Genomic DNA, 20,657 nt, shown 5'->3' with positions numbered 1-20,657 from the left:
AAAAAAACAGTCTATCAAGAAAAGTGAGATAGATAAGAAAAGTAAGCATGTAAAACATTAAAATATGAAACATAATTAAAAGCGACTTTATAGAAAGTAAAATTAGAATGGCATAGTGGTATATTAAATTATTATAAAATAAAACCTTATGTCACAAAGTGTAGAGGAAAGGATAGTAGGGTGAAAACAATGAAAGTAAAAAGAAACATATCAAGGGAGAAAATTGATACTTAAAGTATTATTTTATTACTGAGAAGGAAAATAAAACTGTATAAATCAGAAAATTAAATAAACAAATATGGAATAAAATTTTTAGGCTTTAGAAGAGACATCCCTAATTATTCTTTAGATTTTTAGATAGTCACAATGTAATAGATATATCTTGGCTTTTCATTCCATGAGGACAAGCCTTCTTTTAGTTAGGAAGATTCAATATTTTTTGAAGTATCACATTTTAAGCAAAACTAATGAAAGAGATTCATTTTACTTACCCAAAGCAAAATTTTGAGTTCTAATATTAAGGAACAAATCACAATCACAGGAGATAGAAAGTTAACAGAAGAGGATAAAAAGTAAACTGGCCTTAAACCTGTTATCTTAAAGTTGAAAAGAATGATTTAAAGAATATTAAAAGTGAAACTGTGATTCTAGAATTGTATATTTAATCAAACTGTCAGTCCTCTATGGCAACAACAGGCAAGTAAAGGCTGAGACTTGCCCATTTAAAAAAATAATAACAAAAAAGAAAATATACACAAAGATATATATTTCAGCATGCTGAAACTCTATATTTCAGAATAATATAAAGCGGCTTGTGGATAATACAGATTCTATTTACTTTCGGGATTAAATTAAATGTGAAACAATGTCTACAATAAATATACTGCAATAGTTTCTGAAATGAAAACTTTATAGATCGGAAAACATAAAATAATAATTATCCATGTGGAATGCACACTTACGTGCTTAAACTAAAGAAAAATATCATTAAATATCAAAGAAGATACAATTTGCAAAAAGGAATACCCTTTTTTTATAGCCTGTAGTCAGGCTATAACTCCTGACCACAAATCAATTACAAGTAGGATTTAATAATAGGGTATCAAATCTAATCCTCCTGCATCTTTTTATATTTAAGGTATTTTTATAAATCTCTTCAATCAGAAGAATTTAAATGTGCAATAATGGCTCTCTATAAAGCAACTTATCAAACATTATAAAAACTACAAAAACTGTACTTTAATATACATTTCATTCCATATATTTACTGATTTACAAAACACTTTTGCCTACATACTCTATTCTAAACATCAATCTAGATTTTCTTATCCTGTATTATTGAACAGAATACTATCTTACCTGATACAATGGAAACACATAAAACAGAAATTATAATTCTGGGCCTAACTTTAATACTCGGAAAAGTAATATGTATGTGGTGAAAGGTCAACATCAACAGGTTTTTGCTGATGTTGCTTTTTCTTCTCCCGTCATCACAGAAGTGATGATGGGGAAAGATTTTCAGATACTGTCACAATATTATAGATATTTGGTGCTTTTCATTCCATAAGGAAGACAAACCTTCCCTCGATTAGGAAGAGTGAATATAATTGCACTCTAGCTGAAGCTATAATAATAAACCATACATAATTATATTGCTATGTAACTGGTTGACCTTATGAAGTCGTTTAGCCTATCTGAACCCACTTAAACTTTCTTCATGCATAAACAGGGTCATTGAAGCTGTTTCCTTTTTTGTTTACATTTTTTAAGGGCTTTTGAAGTAGAATCAACGAAATAACATAGATGAAACAGTTATAAACCACAAAACAGTACAAAAGCATTGTTTTTATTACAACAAATAATAGCACAAAGCAATACTTAATATTGTGTTGCATTATATACCATGTACAATGTAAGCCATTACATCAGATATGCATGTAAGTCTTTAAGGACCTTGAATCTGGCCTACAAGGATAAGTTGCTTTTGAATAAGACAAAGAACGTAGGCCATTTAATTCAGCAGAAACATTTAAAATAAATGCCTATAAAAAGGGTCAATCAAATTTGAGTTAATTAAAAGGAACTAGATTTATGGAAAGAAACTATAGTGGCCATGTGGTAAAAATGATAATGCCAATTGCAGACTTTTTACTACAAAAGGCAAAAATTAACCAAGCTATACTTTTACATCCAACCCCGTATTTTTGCAGAAAACAAATTTCTTATAAGCTACCTTCACCAATGATTTAGTGTGAAAGAGATAATTAAGCAAACTCGTACCTGGAAGACACAGGATGCCTTTGTCTGTCTTGTCTTCTTTAGTTCCAGAAATCCCTAATGGCTTTCCTGAAACTTCTGCAGAGCACTCAGCAGTCTAGCATGCCTGCACTCCTCTCTTCTTCACCTGGGGTTGGACTTTGAGTTCTAAGAGCTCTCCCAGCCATCACTGGCTCTATCCTATTTCATTTTGCAAGGCATCTCCCCTGATTAAATCCCAATATGTCTAATCCATTCTTGGTGTCTGTATCTCAGAGGATACAAAGTAAAACAGATAAATGGAACATAATCTTTTTAAGGAAAAAAAATATGTTTAAATAGTGGGGAACAGAAAATTATTCAAGTTTATTCAATTATTCAAGATGAGCATTATAGTGATGAGATAGATTCATTTCAACTAATTGAATTTTCATGATAATAACAGTAATGCATATTTATTATAGAGAACTTGGAAAAGAAAGGAAAGAGAAAAGGCCAAAAATATCAACAACAAGAAAGAAGAGCTGTCATTAACATTTTGGTGTATTTAATTATTCTTTTTCCTATGCATAATTTTATTTTTTTACTTTAGTTCATAGTAGAAAAAATACATTTTATTGAAAATATGTTTTAGGAGTAGGCTGTAGTTAAAAGCATGTAAGAAGAATTGGGAAAACCAAGTAATGTGCAAGAAGTGAAAAATTTTATGATATTGTTAATTTTTCAAATTTTGTTTACAACATTTAATAATCATTTTACTCTTTATGGAATATTTGATCATCATAATCAGAGTAGAAATGTAGGAAGTTGTATATGAGAAAGAACTGGTAAAAAATCTTCATTTCTCATGAGCTCTGAGAAATAACTTTGTAATGTATGTAATGTAATGATTTCCACTCTTAGCTGCCAAGAAGAGTAGGTACAAGTTTGTAGAACTGAGTATCCTAGAAGTGTTAGATGCGCTGTTAGTAAAATGATGACATTTGCTTCAATATGTTGAATAACCTAAAAAAAAAGTTTCTAAATGTTATGCTTAGGAAATAGTTGAATAGTTAATGATCTAGATTCATTTTAAGTAAATATATATGATTACTAATTATGCTAGATAAGGTTAATATAGTACTCTTTAAATGACTTAATGAAGGACGTTCTGAGAATCCAAGGACAATTAGAACCAGAAAAATATATACTATGTTCAAATAGAACAATTAATACAGATTAGAAAAATCATAGTGATATATAAATGTATTTATTCTATCAGGGTTAGTATTATGAAGAATGTAGGCTTTCTTCTCAGTCAGATTTATTTCTTTCCTAAACAAATATATTTTTCTGTCATTTTGGCTTCAGAAATCATCTTTCATCCTTGAAGTGAGAGTCATAAATTTCGGGATGAATTTTAAATCCCCTCAACACTGACATCTATTGAGTCTTCTTATTTGAGAAATGAGCTTGCAGCTTGGAAGTGTAATAACTAAAATAAATGAATCTTGAAAGCCTGTAACGGGCTTTTGGAAATTTGGCTTTCCTCAGTGCAGAAATGCCATTCCACTGATTAAGCACAAACAAGAAATATGAAAAAACATGTAGTTTTTTCTAATACTCTAAATCTCAAATTTCAATCCAAGTACTATTATAAAAATATGGCACATGACTGACCTTGTCCTTTGTAGTTTCTACTTTTCTTATGTTGGATTCTTGACTGTGAGGGTTTGTTTGTTTTTTTTAATTGTTAAAAGTTAATTTTTTCGCACCTATAAGCAGAAATACCTCCACTCGTTCATTTAACAGAAAAAAATTTAATATAAAGAACTCATTAAACAAGTGTAAGAAGACCAAAAAGTCATAAAGATAGTCCTGAGGTAACACTGAAGTAAAAGCTGCAGAGGCCGTTGAACCTCTAAAGTTGGATGAACACAAGGGAAATGCTGCCGTTTCAGGAACCTAGAACATTAAAATAAGTTCCTGAAGGGTTGAAGTCCAGGTCTCTGGGAATAGAGGACTGCCTATCTGGAGTTGGCACTCCAGAGGGTGCATGGTGGGAAAGGTCCTACAAGTTTTCTAGTGCTAAATGCTAGACCTCACTGCTGCTTCTGGGAAGAGGTGGTCCTGTTAGGGCAATGCTGACCGGAGCTGAAAACAAGCAGGAATGAGTAAAGCCTCCTGCCTCATCTTGCCTCCTGATCTCTTATTGTCAGGTAGACAAGAAGGAAAGGAAAGGAGATATCTACTGTGACGATTCTAGCCCCTACATCACAGAGTAAGTTCCCAAAAAACAAATTTGAGCTGAAAGACAATGGCTCCATAACTTTACCCAATTCCTTTGAGTTATTTCTATTATTATTCCCTGTTCAAAATAATAAAGTACATAAATTTTCTGTTCGGGCTTCAGTATAAATAGATCTTTCTAAGTCACCCTTGTTATTTCAGGATTTCCATTAATTTAGTGGAGAATTCCTGTTAAATTATACCTGACTTTTTTTTTTTTACATTTATCTGTTTATTTGTTTATCTTTCTATCTTAAAACAGATAAAAAATGTGGCTTTAAGCCATTAAATTTGGAAGCTTACATTGTGTTTTCTAGGTATTCTTTTTCCCTCTGGCACGCAAACTCACACTTTCAAGCCTTTACCTATTTGCACATATCACAAAGTATAAAATTGAGGGAAAAAATAGACTCTGCCCTGGGAGAAAAACTCAGATCAGTGTCTTCTCTTCATTAGTGTCACTCATATTAACTCTGACCTTCAAAACTGTGGATTTGCCTGCATACCCCTTGGCATACATACTCAGCTGATTTCCCTGTTTGAATACTGGCTTTCTACCCTTACAGCACTTAGAGGAGTCTTCTCTTCCATACCACTCCCTTGGGCCTTCAGAATTTCCCTTTTTGTGTCTTCCAATCTTTTGTATAATCACTTTATTCCAGGTCTCTCTTGCATCTACTCACTCCTCTATAACCCGAGTGGGAGAGAACAATTTGCTTCCCACTCAGTCAGGCAGGTGTTTAATTGCTTTCTTAGCACTTTCAAGTAGCTATTTTCATATAAGAATTTCTTTCTCATTCACTCTTATCTGGTAATATATTTCTGATCTTGCAGAAAAGCAGAAAGACAAGGACATTTAAATCACCACAAGGCAGCTAATGTACATAAAACAATTGATAATTTTTTCCCTAGTCAAAAATAAATCTCTTCCTGTTTTCATGGAGAAGAAGCCACATGCCCTCTCTATCATATATTGAGTGTAGGAGCTCTTAATGATTGAATTAAAACTAAAACTACACCAATAAATATTTTAATTTATATATATTGTTGTATTAGTTTATTAGTACTGAACTTAGCAATTTTTCATTTTACTTACCTAGCTATTGTCGGTCTAACTTGTATTTATGTACAACAGAAATGACCAGAAGATAAGATTTTAAACAAAATGGATAGTAATTTCGTAGTGTGCATGTGTTTATGTATGTGTTATTTGTATGAATTCCACTAAATAATACGTGTTAGGCATCTAAACTCTCATATTTGCTTTGTATTCATGTTCAGTTTGCTATAAGCCATGCAGATGGGATACTGTATTATTCACCTACAAATGTTTACCTATAAGGTTGAGCTATTTCTGATATTTTTAAGCACCATGAAACATAGCAGCCATTGATCACAGATCATGGTCTAAACAGGCAGAGGGCTAAATACTCAATGAATGTGAGATCTCTGCTGTAGATATTAAGCTAGAATTCATTTCTCTTTTCTCTATTTACCTGTAATATCTTTAGTCACTAGTAAAACACTTTTCTTTTTTCTGAACTTCATTTACAGTCTTTCATTTAGTCTTTTGTTTACTAGTCTTTTCCTCCATCTTGTTACAAGCATTTTGAAGATAAGAACCATGTCTGATTTTTTTAATCTCTCACAATTTCTAATCAATTTTCATACACTTACTCAGTATCTGTTGGCTTTAGTTGCAATAAGATGATATTATAGGACTATTCAGGATTCTTGGATATTTTTCTATTTTTATGCATGAATTGTAGAGTGCTTATATATTAGCCAGTATCTTTAACCACAAAATTGCTTACTTATTTAGAATAGCTTGATAAATTTAATAATTTAAAAACCCTTCTATTGAAAGGAACATTGTTGATCTAAATGTTTAATTTTCCCATTTTATACCTGCCTGACTAAAGTGTTCATATTAGGAAAAACATTGTGTTTACTAATAAACTGTTGAACTTACAATTAGAGAGTTTATTTAACCAATTCAGGTAATATTAAATAGCACACTATTAAATAGAGTTTATTATAATGGCCAAGCACTGTTTTAAGCAATTTATATAAATAAATTCATTTAGTCCTCTAGATAACCTTGAGAGGCAGATATTATTATTATCCTCATTTTGCACATGGAAATACTGGCTCTCTGATGGAAGATTTGAACCTAGGAGTCTGACTTAAGAGTCCATGCTCTTAATATTATATAATATGCCTTCTCTTAAAATAATCGCATTATTTTGCTTATTGCTATAGAATGTCAACATTGAAATAGAAAGCAACATCCTATTTACATTTGAGCATTTTAAATAATTTTTAATCTAGCTCCGTTTTCAAAGACTGCAAATATGGAAATGAAACAAGGAGAGTTTATGAGGAAAAGGACCAGAACTTGTAGAACTCCCTCTGTCCTAAGTGTCTTCTATCGGGTCCTATGCCTTCAGCAATATTTAGTGAATGAAAGATTTATGACTGAAATTCTGAAAAGAAGGTCTCTTTGGTCCCAGAAGTCACTAAATTGGGAATTCAGCTTTCAAAATATTTTGCTTAACTCTCATCTTGAAAAAATACCAATTCTGAATATTAACAAGCCTCTGTGAAGATCATAGGCTACAGCTCGAGACACAAAAAGGAAAGACAAGTAAGCATATTTATATCCTACGAAGAATTCCTGTAGATTTTAAATGTTTCTATAATTTCCTTTTGTGTAGTAATAAAAACAAATTAGGCTCATGTTGTTTTTATTGACTTAGCCCTTAATGGAGCTGCCACTTTTCAATAAGGCTTCACATAGGTGTCCAATTAACTATTCACTTAGACAGGAGGTTACTGCACAAATGTATGTAACCTTACCCTAGACCATTTGTTTAATGTTTCCTGCCATGTGACAGCACTTATCTGATTACCAGCAGAAAAGCAAACGAGGCATGATGACCAGAACAACTTCATGTGTCCTTAATAAATACTACTCTCAACAAGACTCAGTTTTAAATATAACATTTCAAAATAATTGCTATTTTGCAGTAACTATATCGATATGTGTACACACTTATCTATACAGAAATAGGGCAAATAACTATTTACCTTATTTTTCCATGATGATATATGAGAAAAAGGTTGAAAAGGTTTATATGGAATCTCCCTAACTAATTATTTCAGATGAAAATTGTATTGCTGCTAATGGATGGATATATGATTTAGTAATTAGAATTTGATACATCATTAATGCACAATCGTATGGTTTTAGAGAACCTGAAGATTACTTTCTTTCTCTTCCTTCATCTCTCTTTGTCTCTGTCTCTCTCTGTCGCTCTCTCTCTATATATATGTATTTCTTTAAAATATTGTATATCACTATATACCAATTAAATATATATATTTGCATCTAATAAATAATATAGAATTTGTGAAATTTTACATATATTTCTGACATTCTTTATAATGTATAGAGACTGGAAGTTAGTTACAGAAGTTGCCCATATTTATATGAATTACTGATGATTATCTCCAGACATTAAATTAGCACTTAGATACTCTCACCTTTGTGTCATTGGAATCGAGATAATAAGAAGCATTTAAAGAAAGATTTATAGATATAATTTTTTTATTAAAATCACCTTTAAATAATTTCTCGAAAGGAATACATGTATATATGTGTGTAAATAAATTCATATGTCCATATGTATATACATGCTTTGACTTTTGAGATTCATGAAATTAAGTTTGAGTTTATGAGTGAATCTAATATTTTCTGAAAATATAGTGAAGCTTAACAACAAAGAGCTATTTCATATTCGTTATCTGCTCATAGTTTTTCAGTAGCACAAAGAAAAATAATGAAAAATAAAACATTAAAAGAGTCTACATAAACTCCTAAAACCGAAACCCTTCCAATAGCAACTAAAATAATCTCCAATTTGCAATTGTTCAAGTTCAAGTATGAAATTTTATTTATGATTTCATTTTTTATTTTGGTTCTGTGATGTGCATAAGGAATGCTTTCTATAGGAATATTTATGTATTTTTACATATGAGAGAAAATGATGTTTTGATACTTTTAAACAAATGGGCAGATTCATGGCTATATTCCAAAACAGAGTCAGCTGAGCTCTGAAAATTCTATTAGTTAATAAGTGTAGTTTATTAATTCTTAACTTTGTCAATACCAGCATCAAATATAATTATAATTTTGGCACAGAAATAAATCAGCAATTATAATATCTATATTTCCTTAAACAAAAGCTATGTTTAGAAGCCTTGCTTTGAGTATTTAAAGATTCGTTTAAACTTTAATTACTTCTTTTTAACTTTCTGTTTTGAAATTAATTACTTTACACAAGAGGAAATAATTTGAGCTTTCTCAGAAATAAATAGAATTAAAGAACCTAAATGTGCACTGTCTTTGGAACTCTCATTTCAAAATTAAGCTTGTTGAAATCTATTGTCAGTTCCTTATCTATATATCCCACAAAAGCATGTTGATGAGTAATAGATATCGTTCTGAACAAAAAGCCACCTTCTAAAAATTCTTTTGGTAAATTCTCCTGTAGAACTCTAGAGAATAGTCATTTAAAATACAATAATTTCAAAACACACATCTTACATTTCTTCTGATTGATAAATTACACATTTTCATTATGGAAAAATTTAAAGATTATTTTAAAATATTTTTAAGTCAACAGTTTCTTTTTTCTTTTTTTTCTTTTTTTTCATCTTTACTAAAAACATGTAGTCTCTCTCCTCCAGTCTTCCAATTCAAGTTTCTACATAAATTTTTTTAAATAAAAAAATAGAATCTTGATTTTGTGTGAGAGTTGGAGACAGAACTCAAAATGTAAGAGAGAAAAAAGCCCAAATATTCTAAAGTGTGGTTCTAGAAAATCCTTGAGTGTCTAATTTCGATACTGACTATAAAAATTCATCAACAAATTTTACCCAACAATTACCCTATCTTTTTTTTTTTTTTTTTGATAGGGAGACTAAAATTATGCTAACATTAACACAATTTCAAAGCAACTGTGGGGGAAGGAAATGGTAAAAGGATGAGAATTGTGTTGTTTTTCTCTAAAAATCTAAGAGAGAGGAGCTTAAAACAAACAAAAATAAAATAAAAAAAGTTTAGAGAGTTGAGATACATAACCCATGGCAAGCGTTTCATGATGGGTAGGTATTAATTGGTATAAGAAATTTTTACTGGTGTCCTCCTTGGATAAGAGGACCTTATGATGAGAGTTCTTGAGAGAGGAGTACGTGGACCTTCTTCATGTTGGGACATTTAATTTCAAATAAAACAACAACAAAATGCCTCAGGGGATATAGAACCAGGAATCAGAGTTATAGTCACAATAATAAATTTGGTGTCTAAGAGAGAACAAAGTCCAGTAAATAAAAAGATCTTTCTCTTTGCTTTTTTAATGATTCCTTCTCACCCAAATTTGAAAAGTCCAGAGGCAAAAGGTGAGAGGTGTACAAAGGAGAGTAAGATATTCACACTGCATAATCAAGACTTATGATGGAAGGGGAAGGGAAATAGAAACAGCTCAAAGTGTGGAATTAGGGAAGAGAAAGGGAACAATTTTATATGTAATGAGAGATTGAAAATTTGGTTTGCTCGTATCTGGCTTTTAAATACCTGAAATATTATTCTCAAGTTAAAATGACGAAAAACTTTAGGAACTGCTTCACCTGTCTTCCACACTTGGGGAAAGAATATCCAGCAGAAAGTGTTTGAGGAGATAAGATGAAAAATAAAATAAAATCTCCTTGTCATAGTTCTATTGAATCTCACCACCTAAAAAAAAAAAAAAAAAAAAAAAATCAAACCAAACCAAACCAGACCAACCTATATATCTCCAGGTGTCACAATGATTTATTGTTGGGCATGTTTCACATTTTATTATCAGTTTTATTATCAACTTTAATGGCATTTTAAGGGTTTTATATGTGCCATAATATTTAATATATTTTACTATTATTTCATTTTTTTCTTTGATATTATGTCCCTGTCCTAGATAAATTTTAAATATTTACATACATATTTTGATATTTGCACTTAGGAGTTCTGGTTTTCCCTTAGACTTAAAATGATGAAACATATCACCAAATTTCGCATGCATTCTCCATTATTTCATTCTAGCACTTTATTTTTTTAAGACGTGAAGGCTACGTAAGTTTTATTTACTAATATTTTTAAGTTCATTTGTTTCATTTGATGTTGATTTTAAATTTTGCTTTATAAACTTTTATTTTTTTATTTAAATACATAAAGTACTCATGTTTTCAAAATCGGATATCAACAACAGGGCATATTCAAAATCTTACAATTCTTCCTAATTTCTTTACCCAATTGCCACCTTCCAATTGAGGAAAACTTTTTTTATTCTCAACAGGAAATAGACAAGTTAATCATAATATTTTGATGTTGAAAATGTTATGCAGGACTTAACAGTTATTTTTAAAAGTCAAATTGCCAAATGATATGTTCAGGCATTTTTAAAATGTGTAAAATGCATAACGTGGTGTGAAGGGTGTATAGATCTCAAACCCACGATGTTATATACAACTCATGTTTCCACAACCCAGATCAAGATATTCCTTCTAGCATTTGAAGTGTTTTAAAAACAAATTTAAGGTAACTAGTTGATTCAAAATGTGATCTGAGAATTTTCTAAAAATATATTCTTGGCAAAACATAATAAAATGTTTAAATCATTAATATACTTTAAATATATTTGAAATACTTTTATAACTATTTTCTTTCCAAAAGTTAAATGTTTAAAAAATATATAAAGAATAATTTATTCTTTCACCATTATTATAAAATGCTCTCTTGAGCACTGGTTTACTAAAATATATTGTTATATTTCTTTCTAATCTTTTTTTCTCTTTCTTTAACTTATTTCTATGCTGCTCAATCAAGATCATTCATATTATTTACATTATAGTAGGTTTATATTAAATATTAATATCTTCTAGGCAATTGCCAAATTATTAAATTATCAATTTATTCTTTACCATAAATTTAAAAATAAACATTTAAGAGTATCCTTCAATTAAATTTATTGTAATATATATCATTTTAAAGAATTAGAAAGTTATTAAAAACTAAGCATCTAATTTTACATCTTTCATCTGCGTAAAAATAATAGTGTCTTGCCATATTTTCTTTACAATTTTATTTAAAATAGAAAAGCACTTTTTCTGGTTATATTATATTGTATTTCCTCATAAGCAACCATTGTTCTAAACATGATTTGCATCATTTAGATGCATATTTGTATTATTTTACAGTCTAACATAAATGTATATTTTCATAAACAAAATATAGTAGTTTTGTAAATTTTTAAATTTTAAAAGTGCCTGAACATATTATTTGACTACTTGGCTTCTAAAAATAACTGTTAGTCCTGCATGGTATTTTTAATATCAAAATGTAATTATTAACTTGTCTATTTTCTGTAGAGAATTTAGTCTGTGATTAGTTCTGAGTTGTTGTTTTTTTTTTTAATTATTATGTTTATTTAATAAGATTGTATCAACTTTCTTCATTTTTGGAAATTATATTGTCCAAAATATTTTTAGCTATTTGCACCCTTGATGACACAACATTTACTCTCAGTTTGTGTCAACACTTGATATCAAGATTTAAAATTTTACCAATTTTATGTGTGTGAAATGGTATCTCAATTATCTAAATTGCATCTTCTTAAGTATTAGTGATGTTAAACAAATTTTCTTTCTATTTTTTTACTTTCTCTTTTTGTGAAAACTCATTTTTATATATTTTCCCCTTTCTTCACTTAGGTTGTTTTCTCTTTTGATTTTTTGGGGGGATATCATTGAGTTGGAGCAGCTCTTTCTCCTATAGATTTGTAGAAATTCTTTATAAATGTCTCATAGTAATAACTTGATAGTTTCACTATCTTCAACCAATTGTAATGTCTTTGAATTTTATTTACCGAGTCCTTTGTTGACCAGAGTAGTTTTTATTTTATTGTAGTTTATGAGTAAATTGCTGCTTTTACTTTTTTAAAGGCAAGAATCCACAAAAGAACCCCACACTATGAAGTATTAAGGAATAAAACAGATGTAGACTTTTAGAGGATTTCTGTCTAATGAAGACTTCATATATAATTTAAAATGATAGAGGTAAGTTACATGGTTCTTCATGACAAGTTAGTGTACACAGAGATAGCATCAGATTAATGTTGCAAAGGGGATAACTTTACCACTTTATTATTATGTTGCAAGTAGTACTTTTTATGATTATTATGAAAGTAATTTTTATAATAATGGTATAGAGAAGAGAAATATTACCATACAGAAAGCAGGTATAAATTGGACATAAACACTATCATTGTTATTAAATTAAATGTCTCCCAAGGAATCCAATTTTAAATTATATCAAGTAGTCTATAAATGATAATACATCTCATTGTCTTGTTACTCCTTCACACTGATGCCAAACATTTTTTATCCTTCTGAATTATTCCATTAAAATCTGCTAATTAGTAAATTTTATCAATATTTATCTATAGCAGTCAAAATTTTCTTCGTGCTTTGATGTCCTAAACAATATTTCATACTTTAGGTTCATATATAAATTCTCTTATTTTGTTCCAAGTTTTCATCATAGTCTTTAGTCTTCTTATGGAAAATATATAAGAAATGTATATGTTAAAACTTAAATTTATTTGTTTTTCCCATGACTATCCAATTGTCCAAACTTTATATACTGAATGGTAACATACTGTCATCACTGACTTATAAAGCCACATCGGTCATATGCTAGGTGCTGTAGTCAGTACTGTTAGTCACTTTGTCCATCCCTATATCAACACGTATAATTAGTATAGTTTTCCATGAGTAGGACAAATTGTTTTTCTTCAAAATTTTTTTTCTTCAAAATTCTTGATTACATTTGGCTCTTTGTTGAAATGAGTTTTGAAATTGCATTGGACTTCTAGTTTACCCTAGAGAGAATGTGTCTTCCTAATATTTCTTCCAATCTGTGAATTGATATAATTCTGTATTTAGATCTTTTATGTCCTTCAATATACTTTTTTCTTCATAAAATCCTTTTACATAACCAAAGTATTTCATTTGTTCTAATGGTACAAATTTTTTCTATTAATTTTTATATCACCCTTAATCATATCTTTAACTCTAATTTTAAAAACAGCTATTTAGGGGGAATTTTTGTGTTCTTAACAACTTATCCCATCATATTGTTGTTTATATTTTAACTTCACCTTTCATAAAATATACGTGTCATTATTAAACATTTTTACACTCAATAGTTAAATTTTCCAAAACATTTTTTTCAAATAGTATGTGCCAATATTTTTATTATAATCTATTCCCTCTATCTGTATTTACTTATATTCTCACTGGTGTACAATTTTCTAGTGATTTAATGAGGGGCTTTGAGTGATAAACTCTCTTAATTTTTGTCTGAGAATATCTTTGAATGTCTTCACTCCAGCGTAAAAGTTTATAGAAATGTTTCATTGCTGACTGCCAACAGTTATTTTCCTTCGACACTTTGACAATATTACTCTAAAATATTACTGATGATGAGGCTAATTTTCATTCTTTGAAGACAAAGTGGATTTTTTTTTCTGTATCTTTTAGGATAATCTATTGCTAATGTTTCATAGCTTCATTATAATCATTTTAAATGTAGATTTATTTTATTATGTCAAAGTGCTATATCTATGTATACATTTATTTCTTATCTTTGAGGAATTTTCAACAATTATTTCATTAAATATCACTTATATCCCATTCTCTCTGCTGTCTTCTTCTAGAATATCTCCTAGACAAATGTTATTATTTATTAATCTATTTTCCTTGTCTTTTAAATTCCTTTTAAACTTTATGTTTTGACCAATCTTAGTTCAATTTTCTGAGTTCATTAATGTACTGTGTCTAATGTCATCTATTCTTTATTTCAATGACTACATTTTTCATTTCAAAATTCTGAAGGATTTTATTATTACCATTCCATTTTATGGTGTTTTGGATGTTTTTGTTTTATGTTCAATTGCTTTTAAATTAAATTTAAGGCTTCATTTTTTTTTATTTTCTGTAAAATGAACTTAATTTAGATTCAACAATATACACATTATTTTTATTGTGTTGATCTTTCTCAGGCTAATTCTTTCTGTGTTTTGTAACTTTGGTTTGTAAGTTAAGATGGAAAGATTTTATGATGTGTCTCTCTTTTCCTATGTCTTCTCTCACTCCTGCTCTGCTCCTCAGGGAAATCTCCTCTCTACTTTTTGGGGACTTCTAAGTGGAAACAGAAATTTAGGATTCTTTAGAAATTATTGCCACCTGGGTTACTAGGGCTACGGTAGAACTAAACATAGGACTATAGCCTTCATAATTTCTCTGTGAAAGATATGTCTGTCCCTGCCTCCTGTCTTTAGGCCTAGAGTTTCTGATAATGGCATAATACCTAGCTACAGGTTACAGACAGACATTTTTGTTGTTGTTGTTTGGTCCCCTTTCATAGCAGAGTAGCCCATTCAAACCCCTAGGCTCAATGTTTTAACTTGGCTCTCCCTCCTCTCTCCCTTTACTAGGTAAAATTACCATATTAATGTAAAGCAGTAATAATAGAGAAAACTGGGTGTGGAATATAAAGGAACTCTCTGTACTATTTTTACAATGATTTTGCAAACCTAAAACTGTTATAATACATTTATTGAAAAAATTATCATTGATAGATAATATAAACTGTTTAATATGTTTAATAAAAACATTATTAGATATTTTAATAAACTTAAGTAGCATTAATTCCAAGGAGATGTTCTTGCTATATAAGCACAACCTTAAAACAAGTCCCTTTAAAACTCATTTCCAGCTAAGTTACTATTATTAATTCCTTTATGAATAAGTTCTAGACTTCCCAATGGATGTTTAACTTAGATAATTTTTCACATTATTTTTTTATATTAACCTGAATGTATGGTCTTTTTTCCTATGTTTATAATACAAGGTAAAGGTCAGCAATCTTTATCTATAAATAACCATTTATAGATAAAGTAAAATATTTCAAGCTTTGCAGGTCATACAGCGTTGGCTGCAGATATTTAATTCTGATATTGTAACTTAAAAGCAACTATAGACAATATGTGAACAAATGAGTATTATTATGTTCCAATAAAGTTTTATTTTCAAAAACATGGCAAGCCAGTTTTGGTCTGCAGGCCACGATTTGCCGACCGACCCTTGATAAATGGAATAAATGTTTCTATCGCTTACCTTAAATATTAGACTTTTTAGTTCTTTTTAAAAAAGTGTTTTCTCTTTAAAATCTCATACTGATAAGTATATGAACCCTAAATATGTGATTTTGAAATGTAGCGTCTTTAGTTTTTAAGTATGTATTGCTAAAATGTGGTTACAGAGAAAAGTCTAAGTTTGAGGCTAGAGAATTCAAAACTGTGTTATCAGATTCTGCCAAAAGACCAGTAACAATTTTTTTTAACATTTTTTATAAATATTTTGAGACAAAACCAAAGCAGTTTTCATAAATGGTGGTAATTTTTATAGATTTTTTTTTTATTTTAAACAAAATAATGTTTGATCAAGTGGATAGAGTAAATCCTTAGAGATGATTTAGTCCAGTCTTTCATTTTACCAAGAAAAAAAGAAAAAAAAGTGAACTGAGCCTGAGAAGGTTATTGTTAAGACACCATTCAGGCATTTGAAAATAGTTTTCTATAATTTTATAGTTTTTTTTATTTATTTGATTTGAAGTAGTCATATAAACTTTGGAGACTCTGAAGTTTTGACTTTTGCTCTCCCTGCTGCTTCATGGTTTTGTAAAAATTGAAATTTTATTTTTCCACCATGGTTTTGGAATATGGTGGTAGATTACATAATCTGGAGGTAGAAATGTATAACGATTTCATAAAATTTATGAAAATATAGAAATTTCTATTCTGAGTTAACACCATATGCTCTGCAGCTTAAGAGGAAAAAGTAGCATGGGGAGAATGCTAAACTAAAAATCAGAGGTATTGGATTCTAGACTTTTTAATTGTGTCTTTGAACAAGTTGTCAAAATTCATCTGTAAGTTAGTAGTACTTGGTGATAATCACAAGTTCTCTCTAACCCTGATATTCACTAAATAAGATATATTTTATATATTTTTATAAACCAATACCTTTATACATGTGACAACCCACTATTGCATTAAATTTTTACTATTATATTTTGTAATATGGTTCCACCGGTTCTGAAAAAAAACAAAAACAAAAACCACACACAGTATGTTTTGAGTAGTTTCAAAAAGTCTTTGGACACAAATCAAATTCGTTTTCAAAATATGGGCCATTAAACTGGTTTAGAAAAAGTATGGTGGGTATATTAAAGAATGAAAAAATATCCCGAGCCTAGACTTTGAACTCACAATTCCAAAATTTTTATTTTGAATAATATGTTTAAAATAAAACTTGTATTTTGGTTATCTCATGCCCTTTAAACCAGGATTTTGCCATCTTAGTTATATTTCATTGGGAAATACATTAAATTTTAATCAATGCAGTGAGAAAATCTCTCATTTTTCCTAAACATACATTTTGGAGGGATGGCTTCAGAGTAGTTTGTATATAGTCTATGATGCTTTGGAAAGGCTATGGGAACTCCTTCGGATATTTTCAGTAAGACAGTCAAGCTGATTCTTAGGATCATAGGAGGAACAAAGACTCTGATTGTCCTTGCAACAGAGGTATGCATAGCCACAAGACTTCACTGAAAATAATATCATGCTTTGTTGTTTGAGACCTCCCTCACATTCTCTAAGTTCTGTCATATGATCACCAGAACTCTGAATGAGTTAGACATGCCATTTGGCTCTTGATTTCGGCCTACTACTTGCACTCTCAAGAGGGCACAGATAGACAGCTGAATGTAAGGAGGGCCCCAGCCACACAATAAACAGAATATGGCCTTAGTTTGGGGAACAGAGGAACTTATTAAAAGATGAAAACTAGTGGTACATAGGAAGCTTAGAAAAATATGTTTCTCTCTCTCTAGTGTTTTCTGCAGTTTCCATTGTATTTTGTTTTCTGAATAACCAAGTGACCTCTAAACCCTTCATTAAGCACATAGAACTATTTTCTCTCTACTCTGAGTGGATGACTATTATCCTTTCATCTTGAAAGGTCCTGGGGTACTAATTGAAGAAGTACACTACTTCACTTTGAGTGTTTCCTCTGTTCGAAGTGATTTATCTGTTTGTATTAAAAATGGTGGCCTGTCCCCAAACAAATGGAAAATTAATGAATCATCTTTCTGTCTCTAAACCACAGATGTTTTAACTTGAAATAAACCTAAACATACAATAGGAAATATTTCAAAATGTATATTTTTATGATTAAATATTTAAGGTTATTAAAACATTTTACATGAAATTGATAGAGTATATTATACTATATAATGACAGAATGGACAAGAAAGTCCATCAAATAAATAGTAGAATAAAATTAACATTTAGATGAAAATAGCATGTGTTTGATTTTGTATGTTTAACATTCTGTGAGAGGATATTCCTTAAGCAAAATCTAGTCTTTGGCGAAGACTCTGAAATGCAATACCATGTTTATGAAAAAATAGAAAACAATACAATATTTTCTCATCATTTTTTTATTTAGTATGGAGGTTATACCTTCTGACTTCATATTTTATATCTGAAACTTTATTTTAAAAATCAGCATTGAAAAAGTATAGGATATACTAGACCTCAATACTGAAGATGTCTGAGTAAGGATGTGACAGATAGTTGAATACAGGAATGGTATGGTAACTGAACATGGATGGACCTGTTTAATGAATTTAGAATTATAACCCTAGGGCATAATCATTGAAGTAGATAAAGTTAGTAAAAACAAATTAACAAATATAATTTGAACTTATTAAGTTCATGTGCAGTACTTTTAAGGAATAACTTTTTTAAAGACATATTAGAAAATAAAAATATAGGTACTAATGAGATATTTTGATATTAATAATTGTTTTTTGGTTGATTGGTAAAGGAACCAGAGAATTCTTTATCAATATCATTAAGTCTTTGTAGTAATGGAAACAGATTCATATTGAAAAACATTGTTCTCAAAGTGAAAATAAAGTCATTAATATGGACCCCAATCCAGTATGACTTGTGTCCTTATAAAAAGAGAATTTTGGATATAGAGACAGACAGGCCTAGAGGGAAAACAATGTGAAGCCGCACAGGGAGAAGATGGCCAGATGATTGGAGTGATGCAGCTACAAAACAAGAAATGCCAAAAATTCCTGACAAAACAAACAAACAAACAAAAGTAAACAAACAAACAAACCAAAAACAAACAAACCAACCACCGAAGCTAGGAAGAGGCGAGGAAAGATTCTTTTCCTTTTTACTTCAGACGAACCACAGCTCATCAGCACCTTAAATTTGAACGACTAGCCTTGAGAACTGTGAGGCAATAAATTTCTCTCATTCTGTGAACTATGTATTCAAGTCTTTTACCTATTTTTAAATTGAGTTATTTGGGTTTGCTAATGAGGTGTAGAAGTTCCTTATATGTTAACCCTTATCAGATAAACGATTTGCAAATATTTTCTGCCATTCCATAGGTTGCTTTTTCTCTGCATTGAGGTTTTATTTGCTATGCAGAAGCTTTTAGTTTGATGTAATGCCAATTATCTGCTTTTACTTTAGATGGCTGTCCTTTTGGTGTCATAACCAAGAAATCATTTCCAAAACTAATGTTATAATGCTTATTTTCTAATTTTTTAAGGAGTTTTACAGTTTGAGGTCTTACATTTAAGTGTTTTAATTCATTCTGAGTTGTTTTTTGTGTATGGTGTAAGATAGGGGTCCAATTTCATTTTTTTGCAAGAGCATACCCAAGTTTCCCAGTGCTTTTTATTAAAGAACCCTTTTCCTATTCTTCTGATTTGGATACCTCCCTTCCTCCCTTCCTTCTTCTTTCCTCCCTCCATCTGATGCATATATGCTTTATATTATTAACGTCACATACTATACATATCTTTTTATATTTTGTGTCCATTAATACATTTTTATAGTTATAGTTTTTTAATACTTTTGTTGTTTAGCTTTTGTATCAGAATTAAAAGTGATTAACACACCACTCTTGCGGTATTACAGTATTCTATATTCATCTATTTACCTTACCACCAAATTTTATACTTTCATACACTTTCATGTTGTCTAGTATCCTTTTATTCCTTGAAAGACTCCTTTTACCATTGCTTATAAGGATAGTCTACTGATGATAAATTCCCTTGGCTTTTGTTTTTCTAGGAAAGTCTTCATTTCTTCATCATTTTTGAAGAACAGTTTTGCTGGATATAGTATCTTTGTTAGTAATTTTATGTTTCAGCATATTTAATATATCATCCCATACCCTTCTGGCCTGTAAGTTTTCTGCTTAGAAATCCACTCATAGTCTAAAAGAAGTTCTCTTTTATGTCTTGAGTCATTTTTTTCTTGCCGCCTTCAAAATTATTTGTCTTTGATTTTTGACAGCTTGATTATATTGTGTCAAAGTGTGGATTTCTTTGGGTTCTGCTTAGTTGGATTCTGTTATGCTTCTTAAATCTAGATGTTCATTTCCTCCCCTATATTTAGTAAGTTTTCAGTTATTATTCCTTTAAGTAAAATTTTGAGCACTTTATCTCTCTCACTCGTCTCCTTCTGGGACTCCCATAATGTAAATATTGGTCATCTATATAATGTCCCAAAACTTTCACAGGTTTTCTCACTTCTTTAAATTCTTTTTTTTTTCATTTTCCTCTTCTGACTGGATATTTTCAAATGACCTGTCTTTGAGTTCACTGATTATTTCACCTGCTTGATCATATAAGATCTTGAATCTTTCTAGTGAATTTTTAAATTTAGTTATAATGTTCTTCAGTTCTAAGTTTTCTGTTTTGTTTTTTTTTTGATATTTTCTGTATCTTGGCTATTATTCTCATTTGGTTCATGCATAGCTTTCCTGCACTGACAAATTTATGATAGCTATTTTGAATTCTTTGTAAGCTAATTCATGTACCTCCATTACTTTAGGGTTAGTTTTTGAAGATTTACTTTCTTCCTTTTGGC

This window comes from Pteropus vampyrus, unplaced genomic scaffold, assembly GCF_000151845.1.
Source record: "Pteropus vampyrus isolate Shadow unplaced genomic scaffold, Pvam_2.0 Scaffold24, whole genome shotgun sequence".
NCBI classification, from domain to species: Eukaryota; Metazoa; Chordata; class Mammalia; order Chiroptera; family Pteropodidae; genus Pteropus; species Pteropus vampyrus.
Note: the sequence above shows the minus strand (reverse complement) of the source record.